The sequence below is a fragment of the Medicago sativa genome, chromosome 7 (assembly GCF_051527215.1).
Source record: "Medicago sativa cultivar Bolivia chromosome 7, Bolivia_mono, whole genome shotgun sequence".
NCBI classification, from domain to species: Eukaryota; Viridiplantae; Streptophyta; class Magnoliopsida; order Fabales; family Fabaceae; genus Medicago; species Medicago sativa.
The window spans coordinates 87,760,559-87,780,667 of NC_140755.1; the positions used below are offsets into that span (position 1 = coordinate 87,760,559).

At 36.8% G+C, this 20,109-nt stretch overlaps 2 pseudogenes across 2 annotated transcripts; both read left to right on the forward strand.

Annotated features, from left to right (window-relative positions):
* The first annotated feature begins 300 nt into the window (after nucleotides 1-300).
* Nucleotides 301-3,643, forward strand: LOC146909804 (putative disease resistance protein RGA3; annotated as a pseudogene). Its single transcript, XR_015018862.1, has 2 exons — nucleotides 301-2,999; nucleotides 3,436-3,643. The product of XR_015018862.1 is annotated as a putative disease resistance protein RGA3 (transcript).
* A 7,238-nt stretch (nucleotides 3,644-10,881) lies between these two features.
* Nucleotides 10,882-19,157, forward strand: LOC146909805 (disease resistance protein RGA2-like; annotated as a pseudogene). Its single transcript, XR_015018866.1, has 3 exons — nucleotides 10,882-12,007; nucleotides 16,998-18,553; nucleotides 19,008-19,157. The product of XR_015018866.1 is annotated as a disease resistance protein RGA2-like (transcript).
* Nucleotides 19,158-20,109: the final 952 nt, after the last annotated feature.

Consider the following 20,109-nt stretch of genomic DNA (forward strand, 5'->3'; position numbering starts at 1 on the left):
CACGCAACAAAAGCCAAATGTCACACCCACCAACCTTAACGATATTATATATGCTGGTGGCCCTTCCTGTTGCTATTATTATATATATGCTGATTGGAGGTTGGCATTCTAAATTATTCAGACATGCATGTTGGGCTGCTTAATTCTTATTTTACATAGGTGAGCTTGTGCTTCTTCTCTCTTTTTTTTAGAAAAAAATATTATATTGTGTAAACCACTTATTTGATTCTTTAACAATGATAATATAAACAAATAAACACAGCTTTTAATGTATTTGTTCCCTTCCCCCATGAATAGAATAATTTGGTAGAATATTGGCTATTCTTGTTAGTTGATCTGAAGGCACAATTACTAATTTGCGACCATAACTTCATTTCTGCTATTTCCTAGTTAACATGGATATGGTCGAATCATTTGTGTTTGATGTTGCTAATTCACTGTTAGGGAAACTTGCTTCTTATGCTTATGAAGAAGCTTCTCGTGCCTATGGTGTATATGAAGATCTCCAACGGATCAAAGATACTCTATCAATTGTCAGAGGTCTACTGCTGGATGCTGAGGAGAAAAAGAACCAACAACATGCCTTGTGTGAATGGTTAAGGCAGATTCAAAACATCTGCTATGACGCTGAAGATGTATTGGATGGATTTGAGTTGCAAGACAGGAGAAAGCAATTTTTGGAAGCTTCTGGAAGCACACGGTTGAAGGTATGCCACTTCTTTTCTTGCTCTAATCCACTTGCTTTCCGTTTTAGGATGTCACGTCAAATCAAAGAGATTAGAGATAGATTGGATAAAGTGGCAGCTGATGGGACCAAGTTTGGACTTGTGAGAATTCATGTTGAGCCCGGACTTTCTGTGCACAGGAGAGAAATCACCTATTCCCATGTTGATCCTTCAAGTGTAATAGGAAGGGAGAATGACAAGGAAGCAATTATCCAGCTTTTGATGGATTCCGATCCTCAAGGTTATGGCAATGGTCATAGAAGTTTATGTGTTATTCCCATAGTGGGAATTGGAGGATTGGGGAAGACCACACTTGCAAAATTGGTGTACAATGAATAGAGGATAGATGAAGTTTTTCAATTGAAGATGTGGGCGTGTGTCTCTGTTGATTTTGATATAAGACAGATCATAATCAAAATTATCAACTCCGTTTTTACTTCAGCTGCACCAAGTGTTCCTATTGCTCCCCAAGAAGATAGCAACCACTGTGACATTGAGCAACTACAAATTCATCTAAGACGTAAACTTTCTGGCCAAAAGTTTATCCTCGTGCTAGATGATGTATGGAATGATGATCATCAAAGTTGGTGCAGTAGGAAGTAAAATTATAGTCACCACACGTAGCAACTCAGTTGCTTCCATGATGGGTACTGTTCCTTCATATGTTTTGGAAGGTCTTTCGCAAGAGGATTGTTTGTCTCTGTTTGTGAAATGGGCATTCAAGGATGGAGAAGAAGAAAAATATCCAAATCTAGTAGAGATTGGAAAAGAAATTGTGAAAAAATGTGCTGGAGTTCCGCTGGCTGTGAGAACGGTAGGAAGTTCTCTGTTCTCAAAATTTGATTTAGATAAGTGGTTATTCGTAAGAGACCATGAGATATGGAATTTAGAACAGAAGAAAGATGATATTCTACCTGCACTAAAATTAAGCTATGATCAAATGCCATCTTATTTGAGACAATGCTTTGCTTGTTTTGCCTTGTATCCCAAAGACTATACCTTTAATGTCGTTGAAATGACTATTTTGTGGATACCCCTTGGATTAGTTCAATCCATAAATGGAAGTGAAAAGCTAGAGTATATTGCCAGAGAATATATACATGAGTTACATTCAAGATCATTGCTTCAGGATTTCAAGGACTTTGGGTACATCTGTGAGTTCAGAGTGCATGATTTGATACATGATCTTGCAATGTATGTTGCAAAAGAGGAGTTTGTAATGGTAGTATCACATACTCGAAATATATCTGATCAAGCAAAGCATTTATCAATTGTTGAAAAGGATTCTCTTGACAAAGTTTTGTTTCCCAAGTCCAAAAGTGTAAGAACTATTTTATTTCCTGTCGAAGGAGTGGGCCTTGACAATGAAACATTGTTGAATACATGGGTATCCAATTATAAATACCTGCGATATGTAGATTTTAATGATTCTTTGTTTGAGACTCTGCCTAAATCAATTGCTAAGTTGGTGCACCTGCGTGTTCTCGGTCTCAAGAATAACAGCAAAATCAAAAGACTTCCTCATTCTATTTTTAAACTCTATAACTTGCAAGTCATGATACTCAGTGGATGCACAGAGCTTGAAACATTGCCAAGAGGATTAGGCAAGATGGTCAGCCTTCAACATTTGTTTATAACCACCAAACAATCAGTTCTGTCATTGACTGAATTTATTAACCTGAAGCATCTTCAGGTTTTGGCTTTTAATCATTGTAAAAATATGAAGTTTTTATTCAGTAGGGAACAACAACTCATTTCCCTGGAAACATTGTCTTTGTATAAATGTGGGAGCCTAGATTCCTTACCACTTTACATTTTTCCAAATTTACAAACTCTAATAATTATAGACTGCAAGATGTTAAATTTGTCGTTGAACAACGAAAGCCCAATCCAAAAATTGAGGTTGAAACATTTGTTTATTAGGGATTTTCCAGGGCTTTTGACATTGCCTGGTTGGATTGAAGGTGCTGCAGAAACTTTAGAGACCTTGCTGATTTATGAACTTCCTAATCTAACGACGCTTTCTCAGTCTCTGACAACATTGACTCATCTTAAAAGGCTACATATTGTTGGTTGCCCTCAACTAATTAGTCTTCCAAGTGACATGTATCACCTCACGGCCCTTGAAGATTTGGTCATCGAAGATTGTCCTGAGTTGTGCCGAAAATTTAAGCCACAATCTGGTGAGTACTGGCCCATGATTTCTCACATCAAAAGTGTTTTTATTGGAAAGTCAAGAGATCAGGAAGAGGAATGAAGACATCGACCTTGAAGGTAAACATATCATTTTGTATCAAATAACTGTAGATTGCACCTCCTAAACTATTTTCCACTTGAAAATTTAAGGCTTGAGCTGAAATTAGAATTTTGTATATAAATGATGTAATCATGATGTATGAATTTAGCAAAACTTAACTAGAATTGACTATCAACCTTGATGATGCCTGCCATCACCTAGTTTAATGAGCTCTACAAGGTTTTCTAAGTAAGATGGTAGGTTACGCATTAGTTATTTCCATGAGTTGTTAATGTTTGTTATGTTAAAGCTTCATGCAACACTACACCCTTCTATGTAAAAATGTCATTTTTACCAATAGAATGAGATCACAGAATTCTAAAAGTAACATTATGTGAATTTTCAAAATGTAGTTTCGTAAAAAGCAATTAAGTAACATTAGTTTTTTGAGAGTGATGTTTGCTCCATTTACAGAACTAGGTATATGATGAAGCTGGAGTTGAAAAGGGATAAGCGAATGTGAAGGGACATTAGCAGTATAAGATTCATGGGTTGAGAAGGTCCAGTATTCAACAAGATTCTCAAGATGTTTCCATCAGCACATTTGATGTAGCCAAATAATTGAAAATTATTATTTTCTTTCATCCTATTTTTCCAGTTAAAAGATATGCTTGTATGAAAACCTATCATTAGTATTGTCTTAGACATTCAATGAACCATAGACATATACATGCATTGTTTGCCGGACTGTCAAGGGAAGGACAGTGTTTTGGTGAAAATTACCACCGGAGTCCGCCAATTTGTAATTTCGGTCCCTTTCTGAAGTAACAATTGCGAGATTGACATGAGAATATAATAACGATTATATTGGTACTGTTTTGATTTTTTTATTTGGGTATCTATTTTCTGCTATTGTTTGTGAAAATGAAAATGTGCATGTTGAGAATATGGATCAGAACCTATTATTAGAGTTTATTGCATATTCCTATGGTTATGACTGTTATGATTTTAATTATAGGAATTATGGGAGGTTACAAATTTATGTTGGTCTGTTACAAATTTATAGGCAGTTTTATTTTGTTTTATTTCTGATTATGAGTTTCTTGTATTTAAAGGTTGTTAGAAGGAATGAAATGAGTGAGTTTTCAGTTTATCAGATCTCATAAGTCTTGTTTAATTTCTTTTCTAAATTCCAACATTGGTATCAAGAGCATTCTTGTTCTTGAGGGACCTGGTGAGGTTGAGAGTTCCACTAAACACCCAAACACTTACCAAAGAGTTGAAAATGCACTCTGATAACTCAGCCATAAAATTACCAATCTTTGAGGGTGAGAATTATCACCTATGGGCAACCAGAATGGAGGCTTATCTTGATGCTCATGATCTTTGGGAGGCTGTTTGTAACACCCCGTTTTCCCGACTTAAAAATTTCATAAAAATTATCAGAGTTTATCAACATAACGGAGCATCACATACATCAATACATCATTTAACAACAAATATAATACTAGGAAATACTATTTATTTAAGCAACCTGTCTTTATAAAATTCAATAATCAAATGCAGCGGAAATTTAGTTCGCAACGTCACATAAAATCTTTGGCATAAAAGGCCACAACTTAACATCTCAGATAGTCTTCATAAAAATGTTCAACATTTATTAAATAAAATACGTAACAAGGAAAACAAGCATCAGACAATCCCCATCCCGTTACGTATCAGAGCATCCTAGACGACACGATGTGAGGAGTCTACTCACGAACACAGCTAGTCTTTATTACCTGCACATTACCCACGGTCGAGGCAACATATACGCAGAAGGGGTGAGATTTCATAATCAATACATTAAGCATATAATCTAATAAAATGCATTTAACAACTTAAACATTAATAACATATCAACAATTAATAATTAGCATATTTTTCATTACATAACAAATACAATCATCGAATACCATTACTAATTTTCATCACAAATCATAATCAACTTAACACTCAACTTGACGACACAACTCATCCTTGTCCATGCAACTCTATCAACTCAACAACAACCTAACAACACGACTCATCTTTGACCATGCAACTCTATCAACTCGACAACAACTCGACAACTTAAACATCATGAACTTCTTGATATGCAAATGCATGTGGTACCAATCAGCAACAAAATGAGCATAATAGGCTCTTCAACGTGTGAGCACAAAGGCTGCCGGGCCTAAAGCCCCCAACTTTAATGAGCACAAAGGCTGCCGGGCCTAAAGCCCCCAACTTTAATGAGCACAAAGGCTGCCGGGCCTAAAGCCCCCAACTTTAATGAGCACAAAGGCTGCCGGGCCTAAAGCCCCCAACTTTAATGAGTATGCAATGAACTCAACTTCCAACAACTTAGACAACGACGTGTACAACTCATACGACTCATAATCATGGACGACTTCTTAAATTCCAACAACATAGACCGACTCATGCAACCTCAAGACACTAACAGTCGACAACAGAAAACAGCAGCAACATACAACAATTAACAACGCTTGAATGTGTTAACATTCACATAAAGAATTAATTACATCAATATAAATATCATAAAACATCATTATAGCATTTCATGCCGCAACACTTCTAGTTTCAGTCACCATAACAGACTTCTGGAGCTTATGAAAGCATCCTAAACAGCTCTCTAACTTACTTCTAAGGTCATCTCAAGACTACACGTGCGAAAGGATCGCATCGGGACAATTTTGGGCAACTAACAGCCTAACTCGCAGTGGCGAGTAACTTCACTCGCAATGGCGAGCAAAGTGTGCATTCTGGGTTCCTACGTATTTACTCGCAGTGGCGAGTTATTCTGCTCGCAGTTGCGAGCTCACAGGTCACTCGCAGTTGCGAGTTGCGTTGCTCGCAGTTGCGAGTTCTGGGTTCTAGCTCGCAGTTGCGAGTGTTCTTGCTCGCAGGTGCGAGCGATGAATGTCAGTACGGCCAGAAACCTAAAAATTCCAACTTTTCACTTAATCTCCTAATTCTAACCTCAATTCAACATCTAATTATCATCTTATGGTATATCTGAGTTCTGTACACTAATTTAGCATCAATCTAACATCTGTTCATGGTTCAATCATCAAAATTGTTCTTAAACCTAATTCTCAATTCTCACCAAAACTTAACCTGATCATGATAAATTCATCCTATAGAATCATACTCTTAATAATATTGAAAATTAGTCTCACCCTTACCTGGTTATGATGAAATCGCAGCTCTCCCTCTAGTTCTCCTCTTTTCTGACTTTTCTCCCTTTCCTCCAAAAGTGTTTCACGTAAAAACGTTTCTAACTTCTGTTTGCCCTATTTATCCTTTCGTATTACTCTTCTCACCTCTAAACTTACTCTTTACACATCACAACCCAACTTCTAATATTTTTATTTTATTTATCATATCTTATTTTATTTAATAATAAAATAAGTCATAACAACATAACAACTTCACCACAACAAAATACCCCACATAATTCATTTATAAATCATATAAACCACTCAACTTCATGAATCATAAAATTCACACATATCAATCATGAAAATCACTTAAATCATATATATAAATATATTTTTAAATAATCAAATAATTAAGACGGGCGTTACACTGTTGAGGATGATTACGAGGTTGAGCCATTACCAGACAATCCAACGCTGGCACAAATCAGAAACCATAAGGAGAGAAAGCAGAGAAAATCGAAGGCAAGGTCTTATCTATTTTCTGCTGTTTCCGAAGCAATCTTCACAAGAATCATGACTCTGAAGTCAGCAAAAGCAATTTGGGATTTTCTCAAACAAGAGTATGAAGGAAATGAGAAAGTCAAAGGGATGCAAGTGCTGAATTTGATCAGGGAGTTTGAGATGCAGCGGATGAAGGAGTCAGAAACAATCAAGGAGTATGCTGACAAACTTCTAAGCATTGTCAACAATGTGAGGTTGCTAGGAGGTGAGTTTTCTGATATAAGGATAGTCCAAAAAATCCTTGTAACTGTTCCTGAAAGGTTTGAATCCACCATTTCATCTTTGGAAAATTCCAAAGATATGTCAACAATTACTTTGTCAGAATTGGTGTATGCTTTGCAAGCCCAAGAACAAAGGAGACTTATGAGGGAGGAAGGCACAATTGAAGGTGCATTGCAAGCTAAACTGAAGCTCAATCAAAGTCACAAAGGAAAGAAGAAAAAGGGCCTATGGAACAACTCTGAGAAAGGAGAAAGTTCCAACAAAGGGAGCAGTAAAGCTGATGATGAGAAGACAAATAATTCTGCATGTCAGCATTGCGGAAAAAGAAATCATCCACATTTTAGATGCTGGAAGAGGCCTGACATACGCTGCAACAAATGCAACCAGCTTGGACACATTGCAAAAATTTGCAAGAACAAAAAGCAGGCTCAATCTGAAGCTCAAGTGGTAAGATTCTAATAAGTAGAGATGTTCATTTTGCTGAAGATAAACAATGGAGTTGGGAGAAAGATAAACAGAATCAATTTATAGATGATCCACCTGTTAGAGGAACTAGATTGCTTTCTGACATTTATGAAAAGTGTAATGTTGCTGTGTTAGAGCCTGAAAATTTTGCAGAAGCCAAGAAGGATCCAAAGTGGATTGTTGCAATGCAGGAGGAGCTTAACATGATAGAGAAGAACAAAACATGGGAATTGGTTTCTAGACCCCATCACAAAAATGTTATTGGTGTGAAGTGGGTGTTTAGAACCAAACTCAATGCAGATGGATCAATTAACAAGCACAAGGCCAGACTTGTAGTGAAGGGATACGCTCAAGTATTTGGAGTTGATTTTTCCGAAACATTTGCTCCAGTGGCTCGGCTTGATACAATCAGATTGGCCCTTGCTTTGGCAGCTCAAAAGGGTTGGAAGGTGTTTCAACTAGATGTGAAATCTGCTTTTCTCAATGGTTATTTGCAAGAGGAGATATACGTTGACCAACCAGAAGGATTTGAAGTTAAAGGGCAGGAAGACAAGGTTTATTTGCTGAAAAAGGCCTTGTATGGTTTGAAGCAGGCTCCAAGGGCCTGGTATAGCCGGATTGATGAGTACTTGTTGAGTATTGGCTTTACAAAGAGCCTCAGTGAGTCAACTCTTTATGTGAAGTGCTTGAGTTCTGATATTTTAATTGTTTCTCTGTATGTGGATGATCTTTTGGTTACAGGAAGCAATAATGTGTTTGTTGAAGAGTTTAAGCAAGATATGATGAAGGTCTTTGAAATGACTGATTGTGGAGAAATGGCTTTTTTTCTCGGAATGGAAGTCAAACAAAATGAAAAAGGAATCTTTATCAATCAGAAGAAATATGCAAAAGAGATTTTGAAGAAGTTTCAGATGGAGAACTGTAAGCATGTGGATACCCCAATGGTTCTTAAATTGAAGCTAGGCAAGGAAGATGGTGCAGAAAAGGTTGATGAGACTGATTTTAGAAGTCTTATCGGCTGCCTCATGTACCTTACAGCAACAAGGCCTGACATAATGCATGCTGTGAGCATTCTCTCAAGATTCATTCATTGTGCAAAAGAAGTGCATCTTCAAGCTGCTAAACGTGTGCTTAGATACATCAAAGGTACTCTTGACTATGGAGTATGGTTCAATTACAATCAAGAATTTAATTTTCATGGATTTTCTGACAGTGATTGGGGAGGATCATTGGATGATATGAAAAGCACATCAGGTTATTGTTTTACACTTGGTTCTGGAATGTTTTCTTGGTCTTCAAAGAAACAGGATATTGTAGCACAGTCAACTGCAGAAGCAGAATTCATTGCTGCTGCTGCAGCTGTTAATCAAGCTTTGTGGCTGAGAAAAATTCTAGTTGATCTACAGATGGCTCAAGCAGAACCAACTAAGGTGCTTGTAGATAATCAAGCAGCAATTGCAATCTCTAACAATTCTATTTTTCATGGGAAGACTAAGCACTTCAATATTAAGCTGTACTTTCTTAGAGAAGTCCAAAAGGAAGGAGAAGTCTTGTTACAATATTGCAAGACAGAAGACCAATTGGCAGACATCTTTACAAAGACTCTTTCAAAAGGAAGATTTGAGAACTTGAGAGAGAAGCTTGGTGTCAATAGCTTCTGATCCAAGGAGGAGTGTTGAGAATATGGATCAGAACCTATTATTAGAGTTTATTGCATATTCCTATGGTTATGACTGTTATGATTTTAATTATAGGAATTATGGGAGGTTACAAATTTATGTTGGTCTGTTACAAATTTATAGGCAGTTTTATTTTGTTTTATTTCTGATTATGAGTTTCTTGTATTTAAAGGTTGTTAGAAGGAATGAAATGAGTGAGTTTTCAGTTTATCAGATCTCATAAGTCTTGTTTAATTTCTTTTCTAAATTCCAACAGTGCACTTTTGCGTGTTTAGGTGATAGTTGTAGGAAAAATAACATAAAGTAATAAGGTATATGTGTCAATCTTCATCAAATCAAATGTAGAGGCACGCTTTTCATCCATTAGAGATACATCAACATGGTAATGTTTCTCAAAAACTAAAAAATCCATATAAGAGAGAATTGAGGAAAGAGATGGATAAATAAACCAGATCAGGTGAGACCTCAAAATACACTATTGCATTTGAAACGCAATGGAGATATTGTTGGTCATAAAAAAAGGCCGACACAAAATAATAAATCTAGACGGGGTTCGAGACTTGGATCTATTATATTCAAATGTAAAGTTACTAAGCCTTACTTTATTACATCATACATGCCTGAATTGTAGCCAATGCAATGGAGAATATAATACAATTTAATTTCATGGAATTGAAATCATCCAAAAAAAAAAATGGAAAATGTTAACCGGTGCCCCCGGGGCACTGGTTAAGGAACCAAATGTAGAAGCTTTTGCATTGAAAATTGTGTACTCAAGACTTCAAAAGTAAAAAAAGTGTCTTTTTTTATTTAATATTTCCTTTTTTAGATACCTTAACCAGTGCCCCGGGGGCACCGGTTAACACAACCCAAAAAAAATATATATTAGAAACACAGTGAGTGTCGCATCGCAGTAAGGGAACCACTATAAGTGTTGCAATCATGCAATGTAACCTTTGCTCCATGTTTCTTCATGGAATGAACCTCAATGACATTGTATGCACCAGGCATTTGTTTGAACCTCTACTTGACAAGCCTTATTAAGAGTGAAACTCTCATTCTTAATTCTTAATGTTATTTGTTTGCTTGTCTTACGATGATATAACTTATCGGCATAGAAGATGGAGGAATCAATTAAATTAAAGGGATAATGTTATACTACTTGTAACGATTGAGTTTGTGTCATTATGTGTGTGTATATATATATATATATAGAATTGTGAGTGACGTACAAATAAATAGAAAGATCATGGATTCTAAATTTTTAGGAGTGAATTAGATGGCTATCAAAGTGATGATGTGACATAGAGTAGACAAATAAAACACCATTGGACAAAATTATTAGGAAAATTAATTTTGTAACCTACGTTTTTTATTTATTGGAAGAATATAATACACAGTTTAATAGGATTTATTGGCTTAGACATAGATGGAATAATACAAAAAGGTGCCACACAGGAAAAACATTAAGAATGAGAGTAGTGACAATGAAATATAGAGTGGCACATGGAAAAAAAATGAACGACTTTGAACAAATAGTATTACTTTGAGGGTGTGAATTAATAAATATAATAATAATAGAGTGGTGCTATTTGCAAGTTAAATTATTCAAACTTTCCTTCAAACAAACAAATTAATTCAAACTTCTTGCGCTGCTCAGTGATTATTTTACTTACGTGAGCTTGTACCTTGTTTTCTTTTAAAACAAATTATTGTGTGAACAACTTGTTTCCTTTTTCTAACAATAATAATGTAACCAAATAAATTAAGACGACTTTTAATGCATTGGCTATCCTTGTTAGTCGACTTCAGTATATATTATTATAAACAAGTATTGATCTAAAGGCACAATTAGTAACACAACCACAAACTTTTACATCCAAAATCTATTTCTGCTATTTCCTTGCTAACGTTGACATGGCCGAATCATTTGTGTTCGATATTGCTGATTCACTGCTTGGAAAGCTTGCTTCCTATGCTTTCGAGCAAGCTTCTCGTGCCTATGGTGTGTATGAAGATCTCCAAGGGACCAAAGACACTTTGTCAATTGTCAGAGGTCTACTATTGGATGCTGAAGAGAAGAAAGACCAAAAGCATGGCCTGCGTGAATGGCTGAGGCAAATTCAAAATATATGCTATGATGCTGAAGATGTATTCAATGGATTTGAGTTGCACCACAAGAGAAAGCAAGCCGTGGAAGCTTCTAGCAGCATTCGGATGAAGGTACGCCACTTCTTATCTTCTTCTAATCCCCTTGTTTTCCGTCCTAAGATGGCGCATCAAATCAAAGAGATTAGGGACAGATTGGATAAGGTAGCAGCCGATGGGACCAGGTTTGGTCTTGCAACAATCAGTATTGATCCTGGATTTGTTGTACAAAGGAGAGAAATGACTCATTCCCATGTTGATGCTTTAGATGTGATAGGAAGGGACAACGAAAGGGAATAAATTATGAAGCTTTTGATGCAACCACATCCTCAGGGTGATGGAGATGGTGATAAAAGTTTGTGTGCTATTCCCATAGTGGGAATTGGAGGATTGGGGAAGACCACACTCGCGAAACTGGTGTTCAACGATAAGAGGATGGAAGATCTTTTCCAATTGAAGATGTGGGTGTGTATCCCAGATGATTTTGACATAAGGCAGATAATAATAAAAATCATCAACTCTGCTTCAGAATCGACTCCAATGACTGCTCTTGCTTACCATGATAACATTAACAACTTAGATATTGAGCAGTTACAAAGTCGACTTCGATATAAGCTTTCCAATCAAAAGTTTTTGCTTGTATTAAATGATATATGGAACAATGATCGTGCGAAATGGATTAAATTAACAGACTTGTTAAAAGGTGGGGCAATAGGAAGTAAAATCATAGTGACAACACGTAGTAATTCAATTGCTTCAATGATGGGTGTTATGAATCATGGAATCCCAGGGATAAAGGTCATAGTGATCAGCTAGAGAGAGTGCATAGTAGTATTCATGAGGAAGATAACCATAGAGACTCATAGGAGAATCAATAGATTTGATAAAAGATGTTAATGAGTACAATAGAGTGAGGTATTTATAGGAGTGAGTTGGAGTAACTAACTCCCTAACTAACTTGCTTGCTCTCCAAGCTATCTAGATAACTTGCTCTCCAAGTTATCTTCTCACTATATTCTAATAGTTCCCCTCAAACTCAAAGTGGGAAAACTCACCAATTTGAGTTTGAAATACAATGAAAATTACAATTTATTCTTACTAAAGTAACTAAGTAAAATTGGAGGTAAACTAGCAAATGACTTAAAAGATTGAAAAACATATAAGGCCCAGATTTAGTCCAACAGAGTAGTGAAGCCCATGTGCACAATCAGAAGTTGCCTTTGCTGGGAATTTGCAGTAGAAACATTGAGGATGAACAGAGAAACACAGAAACGCTTCTGAACCAAAAAAACGCTTCTGAACCACAAAAACGCTTCTGAACAAAAAAAAACGCTTCTGAACCACAAAAACGCTTCTGAACAAAAAAACGCTTCTGAAGCAGAAAAACACTTCTGAACCAAAAAACCGCTTCTGAATTACAAAAACGCTTCTGAAACATGCTTCTGAAATCGGAATCTGAATTGAATACAAACGACACAACACCTTCTGAAACATGCTTCTGAAAACGCTTCTGAAACATGCTTCTGAAATCTGAATCTGAATTGAACACAAACGGCAAACGCGCGTGACCAACCAAAATAGCTTTCTGAAAACGCTCTTCTTCCAGACACACTTCATCCAGAAATTCGATTCTGTTAACATGAACGCAATTATTGGAAAGTGCTTCTGCAACTCGAATGATGAATCAGAGATGATCGAAACGCGAATTTGCGATATCAGATAACAATACGAAGCCGCAAACAAGGAATCTCAGATCAGAAAGCGAATTCACAATGTATAGAGGAAGAAGAAGACGAACTCCAAAAGGCTCAAATCTTGTTGTGTCGATTATCAGAAAGAACGAAGCCTGTCTCGAAGATGTGTCACCCTGAATAACCGGTTTCCTTCCTCTATCCCAAGGTATCCACCACAAACGGAAGGAACGGTATCGGAGAACAGTGAAAGCAGAGAACAGCGACGACAAAAGCGTTCTTCCGCCGGGATCGAATTCCACAATAAACTCGTCATGTAGCGTGCAAAGCGAAAGGTGATTGTTGTCGGAGGAAACAAGCGGTTCAGTCTGAAGGTGAGAAAAACACAAGAAGGGGGGTTGAATTGTGTTTTGAAAAATTCTTCGTTTCTCCTAAAAACTGAACACACTGATCAGAAGCTAAGTGAGACAGCTTCTGAAGTGATGATCAGAATCTAAATGCAGCGGAATAAAACAGAGAGAGAGAAGAAGAACGACACAAAGCAATTATACTGGTTCCTTCCACAATCCGGAAGTAGTCCAGTCCCCCTTGCACTTCCAAGGAGATTTCACTAAGAGTAATATCTGATTACAATTGCTCAAGCACACAAGCAAGAGACTTCCTTTGCTCAAGCACACAAGCTAGAGACTTCCTTTGCTCAAGAACACAATCAAGAGACTTCCTTTGCTCAAGAACACAATCAAGAGACTTCCTGCTCAAGCACAACTGCAAGAGACTTCCTAACTAAACAAAATTACACAGAAAATTGTTTAAGGTTGAACACTTGATATACAATCAGAGGTGCTCACAATATAAATCAGATACAGACTCAATGGACTTAAGAATTTCAAAGATATGACTTTGAGACACAGAAATTCTAAGTGATGCAGAACAATTTCAGCAGAGGTTTGGCACTTGTAAAAATGTTGTGAGTCTTTCGTTCAGCGTTCTTGCATTACCAAAACTATAAGTCTTCACTCCTTTATATAGAGGTGTGAAAGAGACGTTGTGAAATTGCCAGCACACCAAAGAGTCGTTGTTGAAGCTTGATCTTTCACCAATGATATTTTGCCTGATTTGGTTGTTGTCCTATGAAGAACAAATTTGAAATCCATTCCTTATCCAAAGGAACATCTTTGCAGGCGAGCCGTATTCTGAAGATGTTTTCTTGTCTTGTAGCGTGGACACAAAACAGAGTAGTGGAGAAGGTGGTTGTACAGTTCGTACAGTAGTACAATGTCAACGCTTTCGTCCAAATTGCAAGCACATGCCTTCAAACACCTTTGAAATGACCGTTGCAATGTTCCACTAATTTTCTGCTGTGTTTTTCGAGTCCAATAGACAGCTTTTGCAGTGTAGATTCTTCAATCTTTGAATCTTCTGCAAATCCAGTTGATCTTCAGCTTCTGGTGAAATGACTTCTGATGAGGCAGCTTCTGATGATGCAGCTTCTTCAGCTTCTGATGATGCAGCTTCTGATGATGCAGCTTCTGATAATGTGGCTTCTGGACCTCTTGTCTTCAGGAGCACTATTCTTCAGGAGCACTATTTCTTCAGGAGCGCTTTTACTATCTTCAGGAGCAGCTTGACTTCAGGAGCGCTTTCAACTTTCAGGAGCGTATTGCCTTCAGAATCGTCTAAGCTTCATTTTCTTTTGCTCTTTATTTGCTCATTCATAACCAATTAATGATGTAACTTTTTAACTGTGGTCCTGTACACTTGAACAAATATTAGCTAGTCCAGTTTACAATTTTTAATACCTTGTTATCATCAAAACTCTTTGAGGTTCATTGTTAAACACATTTTGTTCCAACACAGTCTGTTTTCCGAAGAACAACTGATGGCGTATTTCGCAAGTGTACGAAATCGTTCAAGTAGTAAATTTAAATCGGTAAGACCGAGTGTCGAAATCGAGGATCGCGTTATGCTATTGAATTGTATTTAGAACTTAATCGAACAAAAGGTTAATCTTTTGGTTTTTAAACAATAGTTAAATTAACGGAAAATAAAGTGATTAAGATTAATGGGAGAAAGATGCTAGGGATGAGTTTCGCTAGATGACCATGAAAAGCTAATAACTTAGTCTCAACTATTGAATCGACTCGTATGATTGTTACCGAATTATCTAATTTATTCTTGCCCTAATTCCTTAGTGACAAAAACTTTAAACCTAAAATAAAGACCTAATTCCTTAGTGAATTTTAAGATTAGGGTTAAGCATTAACGAACAAGAATTCTCTTAATGATTCCAAGGGTTTGTATCTATTCCTAGATTACAAAGGCAAGGATTTCTTATTTCAAAGCGTTTACCAATTCCACTTCCGTATCACAAAATAAACAGTAAATCAATTTAAAGGCGGCCGACACAATAAAAAGCATTAAGAACGGAAATAAGAGAAACAATCATATGAATTTCAATCAATAATATAAACTAGGTCACAACAAACATGTTCATCTAGGTCTACTCATCCCCAACAAAGGAGGGTTTAGTTACACATAATCAAGCAATAAACAATAAAAGAAGAATTACAAGGTGAATTCATGAATAAACCTTGTTAAAACTCCTTCAATGATGTTCCAAGTCGCTCCAAATCGCTCTCCTATGTGTTTATATGCCTTTTGATCTCCAAAAAATCGTCTCTTTTTTTAAGTCTGAGACCGAGTTCCTTTAAATAGACACAGGCAAAATCGGTTACCGATTGCTCACTTAAGCCCAAAACGCGTGCCTGCAGTTCTCAAATCGGTGGCTGAATTACTTCAATCGGTAACCGAAAACTCCAGTGGTGAAAGTGTGAAAATCAGCAGCAAAATCGGTCACCGATGCTTGATTTCGGTAACCGATTTCTGACTTCCTCAAACTTGTGTTTTTCCTCCTTTGTGGCTTCTAGCTCCCATAATTACATCAAAAATGACCCAAACATTACATAAAAGTTGCCTAATAAACTAGGATGACAAGGTGTCATCAACAACCACGAAGCCAAAGGCTTCACGGTGGCGATGCCGTAAACAGAGCTCCTCAATCTCACCGGAGGTGTGTGAATGACGAATTCTTCCGACGCTTCAGAAACAACGAAATCAGAGCAGCGATTCTTCAATTCAGGTTCAAGAACTTGCAATTTCTCATCATCTTCGTGCACAACTAACACATAATCATCATCATCGACGATGTCGTTGCAAGAAGTAACAAGAACGCATGAAATCTCACCAATCTTGACGGAAAATCCATCGAATTTTGGTTCGATTGAAGGAGAAGAAACCGGAACAATTGGAGAATCAAAACTACCGAAAACGATGTGATTGTGCGAAGCTGAAGATTCAAGAATGGAAGAGGCAGAAGCTGCTGTTGTGAGAACTACATCAGATTCTTCATCTTCATCTTCACCAATTTCTGAATCGAAAGCGGAAGCAACATCATCATCTTCATCCCTAGGGTATCGCTCTGATACCATGTTATGAATCATGGAATCCCAGGGATAAAGGTCATAGTGATCAGCTAGAGAGAGTGCATAGTAGTATTCATGAGGAAGATAACCATAGAGACTCATAGGAGAATCAATAGATTTGATAAAAGATGTCAATGAGTACAATAGAGTGAGGTATTTATAGGAGTGAGTTGGAGTAACTAACTCCCTAACTAACTTGCTTGCTCTCCAAGCTATCTAGATAACTTGCTCTCCAAGTTATCTTATCACTATATGTTAAGAGTCCCACATCGGTTAGGAGTTGGCCTGACAATTTGTTTATAAGTGGGGGCAATCCTCATCTCACAAGCCGGTTTTGTGGGGTTGTGTTAGGCCCAACCACGTTTTCTAATATATGGTATCAGAGCCTCTTCACGATTTTGGGCCACCTGTTGTCAGGTTTCCGTTATCGGGTCACCCGTCATTTATGTTCACGCTTCAGATGTCCAATCCTGAGCGTGAGGGGGTGTGTTAAGAGTCCCACATCGGTTAGGAGTTGGTCTGACAATTTGTTTATAAGTGGGGGCAATCCTCACCTCACAAGCCGGTTTTGTGGGGTTGTGTTAGGCCCAACCACGATTTCTAAGAATGAGTACTTTCCCTTCTTATGTTTTAGATGGTCTTTCTCTAGACGACAATTGTTTATCTCTGTTTGTTAAATGGGCATTTAAGAAAGGAGAAGAAGAAAAGTATCCAAATCTGGTGATGATCAGAAAAGAAATTGTGAAAAAATGCCATGGAGTTCCACTAGCAGTGAGAACATTAGGAAGTTCATTGTTCTCAAAATTTGATTTAACCAAGTGGATATTTGTCAGAGACTCTAAGATATGGAGTTTAATACAAAACAATGATGACATTTTACCCGCACTTAAGTTAAGCTATGATCAAATGCCTTCCCATTTGAAGCACTGTTTCACATACTTTTCCCTTTACCCAAAACGTTTTGGCTTCACTAGTGTTCAAATCAGCAAACTCTGGGTGGCACTTGGATCACTGCAATCACAAGATAGAAATCAAAGGCCAGAGAATATTACAAGAGATTATATTGATGAGTTACGTTCAAGGTCATTTCTTCAAGATTTTGAGGACTTTGGCCACTTCTACTATTTCAAAGTACACGATTTGGTGCACGATCTTGCATTGTATGTTGAAAAAGATGATTGTGTAGTAGTAGACTCCCATACTCGGAATATATCTCAACAAGTGAGGAATTTCTCAATAGTAGAAAATGGATCACTTAGCAGTGCTTTGTTTCCGAAGTCCAGAAGCGTGAGAACCATATTATTTCCCATCGAAGGAGTGGGTCTTGACAGTGAAATTATATTGGATACATGGGTATCAAGATACAAATACTTGCGAGTTTGTAAACTCCAAAGTTTGCAAGTTTTGTCACTCACTGGTTGCATGAATCTTGAAACATTGCCTAGAGGATTAGGTAAACTAATTAGCCTTCGACAATTGTATATAGCCACAAAGCAATCTGTTCTGTCACTAAATGAATTTTCAAACTTGAGCAATCTTCAAACTTTGAGTTTTGAATATTGTGATAATTTGGTGAATGTCGTGCTTTTAGAGGGACAACTTGCTTCCCTTGAAACATTGATTGTTCGTGCTTGTGGAAGACTTATATGCTTACCTCTTTGTAATCTCTCTGAATTAGAGGCTCTGTTGGTCATAGATTGCAAGAACCTAGAGCTCACACTGCCATATAATCTTGAAAACTCAATGAAAACATGGAGGATGCGTTTTCTTCATCTTGAGAATTTTCCGAGTCTAGAGACGTCTCCTGAATTGATTGAAAGAGCTGCAAAGACATTACAAACCTTGATTCTTATAAATATTCCTATGCTTTGGAGGCTTCCCAAGTGTTTCACAAGAATGACTCGTCTTAAAATGCTCCATATTGGTGACTGTCCTAGTTTGCATTGTCTTCCGATGGGCATGCAAGGCCTCACTTCCCTAGAAGATCTAACCATAGATGGTTGTCCTGAATTATGTCAAAGATGTCAGCCACGTTCAGAAGTGTACTGGCCCTTGATTTCTCACATTAAACGTGTCTCCATTGTAGATCCAGAACCTCATAAGGAAGAGGAATCACTCTTTTGCAATGATGATGATATACTGTACGTGAAAACATTACTATTTGTTTGACTATGATTTGAGACATTTTTCAATTATTAGAACATGTTTGGTATGAAGCAAGACAAGTTAATAAATATTCTTCAACTAGTACTATAGACTGTATTTAAGTTAATTTTTATGTCATATCAAACAAATAGGTGCTGCTTGTTGCAACCCTTAGACCATTTTCTTATGAGTAAAGTAAGATTCATCCATGCATTATTATCGCAATTGCGGTGACATTAGCAGCATTTTTTTTGTTATTTAGAAAAACATGACTTTTAACACAAAGCTGAGTGCAATCATAATTTAAAACCTTGCACTGCAATGTGCACTGTCTATAACTTTATAGTTCAAAATAGTAAGATAGTGTTTTGATATTGACAATATATAATGCAATAACGAGAATCAAAATAAAAGAGATGATTTTCTTAGAGACATGTTCTTCATTTTCAGGGTCAATTCAAGGAGATGATGAGACTAGAGTCTGCCGCAGAAGAGGGAGACAAAAGGCCAAGTGTTAATGGAAACATGTAGATGGGACATCTTACTGGCTTAGGCAATAGATATTTGGTAGGAGGTCAAGCAAGGTAAAGCATGCCAATGGTTGATGTTGTTAGAGAAAATGGATACCAGCAGGAGGCTTTAGGTTCTATTTAATTAGTAGTGGGAATGGATATTAATTGTTTCCATCAGTACGTTTGATATGTAGTTCAATTACTTCAAATTATTTTTACTGTTTCATTCCATCCATATATATTTATAGAACTTGAAGAATATATCAAAAAAAAAAAAAAACTCAGCATTTATAATTTGTTGATGTAAGGTAATTTAAATGGCTATAGCTTTTGTTAATATTCTTCACCACTTAAGGAATTGAGACTAATGGTGTTGAATCTTCTCTATTACTGTGTGCCAATATGGTTGGTGTTGTATTCATGTCAAAACCAAAACTTCTACTTCTTCCTCCTAATTATTCATATCTTGTTATTTCTCTCTTTTCTTATTCTAATCTCTGTAACTTTTATGCCATCTGTTTGAATTTTCAATGAACTAAATGTGAAGAAACCTAAGAAAATGTCATCCCTCGCATAATTTGCATCATTCCATCCCTATAAACAACTCCAAATTTTATTTTTTCTTCTTTTATCTACATGTCGGTTAAGTTGAATTTTTTACACCTTTAAATAGTGTAGAATAACTAATGTGTATTGGGTGAGAGGGTTTTTCAAGCATGTCTAAGGATATTCTGTCATACTTGGCATTGTGGCCTCAGTTAAAGCCTTCAGCCCTTACTCAAATTTCCTGGCCGGTTTTTTACCATTGTCTGCTTGAATATTTTCAGTAATTTAGATAAGTGTATTTTGAACACTGTCGGTGCAAACTAATTTCTCCTTAAAATGCCATCGGTGTAAAATAAAAGCCTAAGTGGGGATTGGTTAAGATCATGGTATTATTCGAGAACAACTAATGTTGTTCTCTACAACCAAGTGAACATAATATAAGAGATAAATGTTGGTTTCATCAATGACACCTAAATTTACTTTTTAATCCAGAT